The sequence below is a fragment of the Enhydra lutris genome, unplaced genomic scaffold, assembly GCF_002288905.1.
Source record: "Enhydra lutris kenyoni isolate GAN:26980312 unplaced genomic scaffold, ASM228890v2 scaffoldscaffold26, whole genome shotgun sequence".
Classification (NCBI taxonomy): Eukaryota; Metazoa; Chordata; class Mammalia; order Carnivora; family Mustelidae; genus Enhydra; species Enhydra lutris.
Genome location: NW_019154110.1, coordinates 19,643,546 through 19,652,231, shown reverse-complemented (window position 1 = coordinate 19,652,231; position 8,686 = coordinate 19,643,546). Strand labels below are relative to the sequence as shown.

Sequence of the window (8,686 nt, the reverse complement as noted above, 5' to 3'; positions counted from 1 at the left end):
GATGAGTTGGATTAGAACCTCAGAAGGGAAAGAAGAAAGGGAAACCCTGGGGCCCACCGTCAGAATTTATTATAAGAAAATTTGCTAAACCTTCAACCTCTTGATGAGCAGAAAGCCATAAGCTAAGAACCACGTGAATGCTGCTTGCTGAATGCTCTGCAGATAAAAGCCTGATTGTGAAATGGGGAAGAGGGGTATGAGACTTGGAACACCAGCTTTGGAAATAATTGCATTTGCTGGGTATATGGAAGAAAGCTGGATGTGGGGGTGATCGTCAAGGAGCCTCACTGTGGCTACAGGGGCTGCTCTGGCTGAGGCCACGCGGCCCCAGTTTCTTAATGTGCCATTGACCTTGAATTTTAAAGACTGCTGCTTTTTGCACTTGAAACTACCACCCACTCTCCTAGCAGCAGTTTGCCTGGTAGTGGGGAGAGAGACCGGTCTGGAATACAGTCTCTACTGGTGATTGCTTTGGTGCTCATCAGATTCAGTTATTTGTGATTAAAAGTAATAAGTCTTTAGGCCTCAAAAAAAAATAAGGAAATTTAAAAATACTTGGAATGTTATTGCAAGTAACATTAACATAGCGTTAAGACGTATTTCTGAACTCACTCTAAGAACTATACCAATGACTTCAACTTTTACCAGGAGTCTCACCTAAACTTATGTCAAAAGAATTATTATTATGTCAAAGGAAAAGGTAAATAACCATTTTTAAACTTCTGCTAGTTAGCTGGCAACACCTTTGGAGAGAAAAAAACGATGCTTTCAATGATCAGTTAATTCTAAGAAACTCATCAAGCTATTTTTTTTCCCCCCAAAGGATAGAGTCGTCATAGGAAGAATATAAATATCTCTTGTATCCAAGAGTCCTCAAAAGATAATCCAGCTTTAGGTCTTTATTTCTCTGTATGTCTACTTTCCTCTGGCAGAATTTCTTGGATAAAGATCCTGGCGTCTGTCTTTCTCTTGGGCTCTTCCTTTGCTCCCTCTGGATTTTTTCCTGCAAAGGATGGAGCCCGGAAGCTTTGGAAGCTGCCTCTCCTATTACAAAATCCTGTGACATGAGGCTCAAATCATCTCTGCTCTAGGCATTGGTACATAATCTCTTCTGCTCCCATGCTTGTCTCTTCTCCTTGGCTACAAGTGATCCCTTGGGTCACTCTTTCATCATTGTTAGGATAAGGAGGCTTGGAATTCAGGCATGAGTGTATGGAGACAGGAGCAAAGTGAGGGTTCAGTCTGTTTAGCTTGAAGATTCCAGTCATGACTTTAGCTGAGCAAAAATATCATATAAGTCCAAGTCTAGTCCAACAGGCCACTAGGCTGAGCTTTCAAGTCAAAACCTCACAGTCATCAAGTAAGTGCATTTGCCTGTATTTTAGTCAAATAGCATCTTTGTCCTTGCTTTTTGTTGTCAGTTTATGATAATACCCTGAACATCAATTTTGGCTTAGGTGAAGGAGCTGGTGGAGAAAGGGGATACAGAATCAGAAAATAGAGGGAATTTGATGAAGATAGGTGCCTTTATTTTTCTTGAGATAGGCTGGAAAGGGTTGGTATTGAATGAACATCTAAGAACATAATTTGGAGATAAAGATTCTGTGTGTTCAAACAATCTTTTTCTCGGTGTGTTGTATTTTAAATACCATCTCACACTAGTTCTAGCATCTTTTATTCTAGGTCTAATCCTATCCCAGCCCTGGAGGAGCCTGGACTCCTCAGTATTTCCTCTGTTGTCTGATTCTTCATTCCTTCTTCCTCTACTAGCTTCTTCTTTAGCCTATAAACGTGCTCAAGTACTCAGTTGTCCTAAGAGAGTGAAACACCAAGGCCAGTGATGTGAATGTGTATTAAGCTGAAGTCACTCATGTAGACGTGGTGGTTTAGGATGCCTGGCGACTTGGGGAATTGTGGTTTTGTTTCTTTATTTTTCCACAGATGAATACACTTCCTTGATCGAGGGCGCCCAATCAAAACAAAACCCCAAAACCCCAAACATGTAAAAACCCAGGGTGCTAGAAATACAAAGTCATTCAAATTCAAGCTCGTCCAGACCCTGGTCACAAACCCTTGTGAGATGCATGTGAGCACCAAGTCAAGGGGGTGGGGAAGGACTGAGGCCAAGAGAAAGGGTGGGACAGGGCCCCCATGGGCCCCCTAGGGATCACCCACATAGTGGTACCTCGATCTTGCCAGTGACCATGAAGACCTACTAGGCTCTGACCTTTTGATCCCCACCCCATCCCTGGCCAGGGCTTTGAACGCCAGTCCCAAATGCTTCTGCCCTCCCTGGCTCCGTCCTCAAGCGCTGAGGCTTCCAGCCTCGCTCTTCGCCTCCTCCACGCTCTTCTCGGTGATTCGTAGCAGGTCAGGGTGCTGTGTGAGCCGGGCTGAGGCTGGGGGCCGGGGGAGGCAGGGTGGACACATGGTAAAGGGAGGAGAAGAGCTGTCCAGCCATCCCTGTCTTCACGGGATCCCAAACCGTACAACCAGCTCCTCTTTTGCGTCCCCTGGGATGTAAGAAAGCGCACTGTAGGCAGGGGCAGCTCTCCTGGACACCTGCTGCGAGTCGGAGAAGGGGACGGGCTCACTGGCCTGGTGAGAGATGGCAGCAGCGGCGGTTTCTTCCAGCGGGTCAGGTCAGGCTGCTGCTCCGCGCGGCTGAGTGGGAGCTGTACTGCCTTGCCCAGTCCATGCATTCACGCTGCTCCGTGCCCCAGGAGGCCACCGCAGACACGTCAGTGATGTTGCTGGCTGTCTCAGCAAGGATGGAGGAGAGCATCTGTGCATGTGGGAGGCAGGCTGTGGTAGTTGGGCTCAGCTCCATTGAGGGCTTTGGTAGGAGGTCTGCTCGGGTCCAGCAGCAGCTTCTGTTCCTCTCTGTCCCGGTCCCAGCCCTCCTTCTCGCTGCTGTAGCAGTAGCCGGGATGGGGCCCGTGCTCAGGCGGCGCCAGGAGAGATGGTGTGGGTTGGGAGACCTTCCAGTCACATGACCCGTGGCTGCGTGGGTATTTAAGAAACTACATGTGTGAATAAGCATGACTTAGACTGTCCTTTATAAACAGAGCCTGGTGCATACTCTCCATAATGTTTTGTAACTTTGATATCTAAGATACAGAGTTAAGAAAGGGCACCAACTTCAGAGAGCCATGCGTGCCATTGATGGTGATGCTCACTTATATGGGGAACAAGTTGTTTAGTAGGGTCATGTCAAAGAGCTGTGGCATATGAGGTCATCTTTAAGCCCCTGAGTGTTCTGCTAACACTGTATTTAAACCCTGAGATAGGAGAGGTAGACCAAAACCTAGAGGTCCTTAAAATGGTATGTACAAAACCAGGACCCCATTGGGAGCCTTGATGTGAAATGTAAAGTGTTAAAAGAGCTCTGAAAGTGGAACATCTTCTGGAAAATCGCTGTGCATCTCTTTATAAGGGAGAAATTCTGTGAGGATGGTAGATTAGCCATTTTTTTTTTTTGGTAAAGATTTTATTAATTTATTTGACAGAGAGAGATCACAAGTAGACAGAGAGACAGGCAGAGAGAGAAGGAAGCAGGGTCCCTGCTGAGCAGAGAGCCTGATGTGGGACTCAATCCCAGGACCCTGAGATCATGACCTGAGCCAAAGGCAGCAGCTTAATCCACTGAGCCACCCAGGCGCCCCTAGATTAGCCATTATTAATACAACTGTACTAAAACAAGTATTTGCCTCACAGAATTTGGAATCAGAATCTTTGAGGGTGAGATTTGAGCATTATATGCTTTTAAAAGATTTTATTTATTTGATAGAGATCACAAGTAGGCAGAGAGGCAGGCAGAGAGAGAAGGGGGGGAAGCAGGCTCCCTGCTGTGCAGAGAGCCTGATGTGGGGCTCAACCCAGGACCCTGAGATCATGACCTGAGGCGAAGGCAGAGGCTTAACCCACTGAGCCACCCAGGTGGCCCGCATAATATGCTTTTAAAAGATTCATCTGAAGACATTTATTTGTGCCTGACCTACACTTCATAACCTCTTGGATTTATGAAATTCAAGTGTTTCCAAAAAAAATTCTCCATTTAACTTAACGTATCTTTAGGGTACACATCTCTTTCTGTGGGGCATAATCCCAGACACAAGACTACCAAAGCAACAGTGAAAACAAATAAAACCGTGAAGCTGCAGAGACTTTCATGGTCTGCTTGAACATCGGCATGGAGGAGCACTTGAGGGGTCTGGTCTTGGAACCTGTGTTCTATATACACAGATAGTAGTGATCCTGTGAGAACTCTGCCAACCACATGGTAAAGGGTTGAGTCTGGGCACTCTCAGGAGTTCTTCCATGGTCCCTCAAACACAAGTTTTGTCCCGCCGCAGACACCAGTGGCTTGCTGCTTCTGCATGTGACAACAGGACTATAGTCTGCTGGCAGGGGACCTTTCAGGGAAGAAGGTATTCTGGACCTTCTGATGACTGGGAATATGGCACATGGAAGACAGGGGTGATTGTAAACTGAAACTCAAAGCCCTGGAAAACACAGAGTTCAATATACTTGGCACTGAATTAGCTTTCTAGAAGCTGTCTGTCTTGCGTGCTTGTGTGATGGGGTGCCGAGTCCTCGATGAGAAAAATCTTGCAACCAGGCTGATTGGTTCCTCCACTAATGTATGGATTTCGAGCTTCGGTAGGCCCCTGGAACTACCTGGTCATTCATCCCTATTTCTCTTCCTTTCTCTGTTCCTCACAGTACTGTATCCTAAGAATTCCCCGTATGCAATTCAGTGTGTTTTGAAAACACTGTTTTTGTAAGAGGCTACTTTCTATTCCATCATATGGTTGTTTCTAGTGTCTTTAAACATTCACTTACTGTTGAGCATGGAGGTTGTTTCCAATTTTTAGTTATGAATAAGGTTTCCATGGATATCTTTGTGCTATATCTTGAAGAAATCTATTATTTCTTTATAATAGATTCCTACTTGTAGAATTACTAAGTGAGAGAGTAGAAAATTTAAATATGTATGTGTACATAGTGTATAGGTTTATGATCTAAATAACATGTGTTTATTATAGAAGAAAGATACAGATAAACAACTATCATCTATAATCCCAAGACTCCGAGATTAACACAGTTAACATTTTACTAAATCTTTTGGAAATGCTTTATGCATACATAGTCATGAACTTTTTCCCCCTCATAAACAAAAAACAAAAAAAACCTAAAAAAACCCACTCATTATATATACATCTTGCCAGATTTCTTCCAGAGGAACATGACCATATAAACTCCTACCTCCTGTATATGAGCACTTCCATTATTATAATTAAATAAATATGTTGGAAGTAATATCTCATCTTTATTAGAATTTATGTAACTCTGATGAGATCAATGATCATTGTGCCTGTTGGTTTTTTCTGTTCCTTTCCCTTTTTATGGAGGATAATGTTGTTTTAAAATATTAAAAAAATATTTTTAATATAAAATATTAAAAAAAAAAGGTGGCTCACTGGGTTAGGCCTCTGCCTTCAGCTCAGGTCATGATCTCAGGGTCCTGGGATGGAGCCCCTCATCGAACTTTCTGCTCAGCAGGGAGCCTGCTTCCCCCTCTCTCTCTGCCTACCTCTCTACTTACTTGTGATCTCTCTCTCTGTCAAATAAACAAATAAAATCTTGAAAAAATATATTAAAAAAGTACAAGGAAGAAAATAAGTCATAAATCATTCAAATATCCATCATACAAAATTAACCATTGTTTTGTTTTAGTAAAATTTCTTTTTTTTGAAGATTTTATTTATTTATTTGACAGAGATCACAAGCAGGCAGAGAGGCAGGCAGAGAGAGAGAGGAGGAAGCAGGCTCCCTGCTGAGCAGAGAGCCCGTTGCTGCGGGGCTTGATCCCAGGACCCTGGGATCATGACCTGAGCGGAAGGCAGAGGCTTTAACCCACTTAAAGAGTGGCACTTTAGAGCCACCCAGGTGCCCCTGAAATTTCTCTTTTTTATAAGTTGTGTTACACAAGTAGTGTCTGAATACATTGTCTCTTTTTTAATAAAGAAGGCACCTTGTACATCAAACTAAAATCCCCTTGACTTTGATCTTATAATAATTATTTATTTTTCTTTCCTAAGAACTAACATGCATTTAAGGAGTCCTCTTCTAAAAATTACATCTCTATTTCTTTATCTATCTCTGTGAAAAGTATATAATAACGGTCTTGTGCCTGCACTGTTCTTCCCCTCTTTTTCTTCCCAACATGTTTCTGAAATATCCATATCGGTAATTTTGAACCACTTCATTCCTTTGAACTACCTCACATGCTGTTTGAATTCACAATCTAAGTACACATAGATTTATCCTTTCTCCTAGTGCTAGACATTTAGTTTGTATAATTACTTAAAAAGAAGTCTCCGTTCTCCCCGGGTATATGAGGATGTTTTATTTTTTTCAATAACTACAACAGCCCTGCTCTGTCAAGCTTCCTCCAGCCCCTCCTGCTGAGTCCTGGGATCCCTTAATGACAGCTCATTGGAGCCAGTGACGTCCCTTTCTGTTATTAAACCAGTTTCACTTCACTTCTTTAATACTCAGTAATGTACCTTTTATCACTGTAATCTCCTATTCGATTCAAAGCAATATCTTTCATTGCTGCACTCACTCGGTCATGATGTGGGTCTAAGGGTTTAGACTGGGGATTGGGGCGGGGGAGTTGGTGGGAAGCAGAATGGACTGCCCAGGAACCCTCCTTCCTCTACCTTGTTCCCACTTTTCCTTTCCATTCTTCTCTCTCTTGGTGTTAGCCCAAAGGAGCGAGGGGGATAAAACACGTCATCTGTTTAAGAGCCCAGCGTGGAGATCCTCTCCTGGGTTGGTTGTAAGCACTTTCCCAGCTCGCTGATTTTACAGTAGAAGAGTGGCGGCAGCTTCCCACAGCCCAGCTCAAGGCCAGGCCTCTGTGGCTTTACCCTGCAGCCGTCCCCAGCAGGAGAGCAGGGCTTGGTCTCCTTACCTTCTGTGACCCATGACTGAGTCTAGGGAGACCAGCAGGTTCTACTTTCTAGATCCGTGGGAGTGGGGGACCTGAGTGGATTGTCGATGCCCCCAGCTGGCTGCCCCTCTGTGTTGTCCCTCTTGTGTTCTTTTCACCTGGAGCGGGGTTCTCCCATGACTAAGCAGAAATGTAAGTAGAGGTAAAATGTCAGTCTCCCTTTCTTGGAGACCTCCCTATACTGTCCCCGGAGATTCTCTGGGCTTTTCCCTTCCTGGGTATGGGAACTGGAAGAATAACTTCCCGGTTCTCCTGATAGGACCACGGGGGCGGAGAGGAGGTCATGTGTCAGTTCTACTGACCTGTTGTCTCTGTGTAGGCTCCAGGGGGAGAGGGCTGGACCCCACATTGGGCAGTTCACTATAATGTCTTCTGTTCTCAGCTGTGTACTTTAGTTCTAGGAAAAAAGGAAATGTCCTGTTTGTACCTCATGGCATCTTTTTTACGACAGTTTTCAAGGTTTCATTGTCCCACACAATGCAGTTCTGAACATCCTTGTGCTAACCTTGGGCACACACGAATACTTGTGATACAAGACCTCAAGAAGAGGGCCTGATGAGTCACAGGACACGCACAACTTTCAGTTTTGATAGATACCACCAAGTTGTCTTCTAAAATGGCTTCACTGACTTGAACCCTCACGGCATTGTAAGAGATTGTTTCCCTAAAACTTCATCATATTTGACATGACTGACTTTTTATCTTAGCAGTGGAAAGTATTATCACATTTTTAATTTGCCTCTCTTGACTTTTTTTCCCCCACAAGAATGAATCTTTTCAGTGCTTCCCCCTTTCTCCTGTGGTACTACTTGGCTTTTAAATTATTTGTATGAGATCTTAATTTTTGGAGAACATCAATGCTTTGTCATAATGTTTCATTACCCCCCCCAATTATTAGTAACTCTTCATTTAGAACAATTTTTCTAAAATTTAAATCTCACTGCAACTGCAGCACAGTCTTGCTTAAAATGTGGTGTTTCCAATTGCCTTCAACATAAATTTTAAACTTTAACAAGCATGCGAACTCCTTTAAAATGTATTCTTGCTAAACTTGTTCAGCTCATCCATCAACGTGGCCTGCCTTACACCCGTGTGTTCCCTGCATACTGAACCATCCCTGGCTAATTGTTATTCCATTCTTTCTCTTGCCTCTCTACTTTGACCTGTATTTTCCCCGTTTTCTCTGGGATGGCTCTCTCCTCCCCAACTTTTGTTTCTCTTTGAAGATTCAGCGGATGCAGCCTCTCCTCTGGTAACTCCTGTTTCTTCTGTGTGACTTGACTCTCTCTCGAATACTCTTCTCATAATTCTAACAATTGAGCGATCTCTTTTTGGCCGGGTTCTGGTTTAAGGATCCTTGATGTCCTCATGTTCGGCCCTGGGCTTGCACGTAGGATGACCTGAGGGGGGGTATATTTTAGGTGTATGAATAAAGAAAGAAGTTAAGACACAGAAATCACACTTATTGTATCATGAACTATCTGAAAGAAATATACATTTATGGGGCAGCATAAATGGGTGGTGCAGTGCAGTCAGTTGGCTGTCTGACTCTTGGTTTTGGCTCAGGTCGTGATCTGAGGGTTGTAAGATCAAGCCCCTCATTGGGCTCTGAGCTTAGCGGGCATCTGCTTGAGCTTCTCCCCTCCCTCTCCCCTTCCCTCTCCC

The 8,686-nt window shown here is 44.0% G+C and overlaps 1 pseudogene; it reads right to left on the bottom strand.

Moving 5' to 3' along the window:
* Nucleotides 1–2,469: 2,469 nt before the first annotated feature.
* On the bottom strand, nt 2,470–6,619 carry LOC111151471 (annotated as a pseudogene).
* Nucleotides 6,620–8,686: the final 2,067 nt, after the last annotated feature.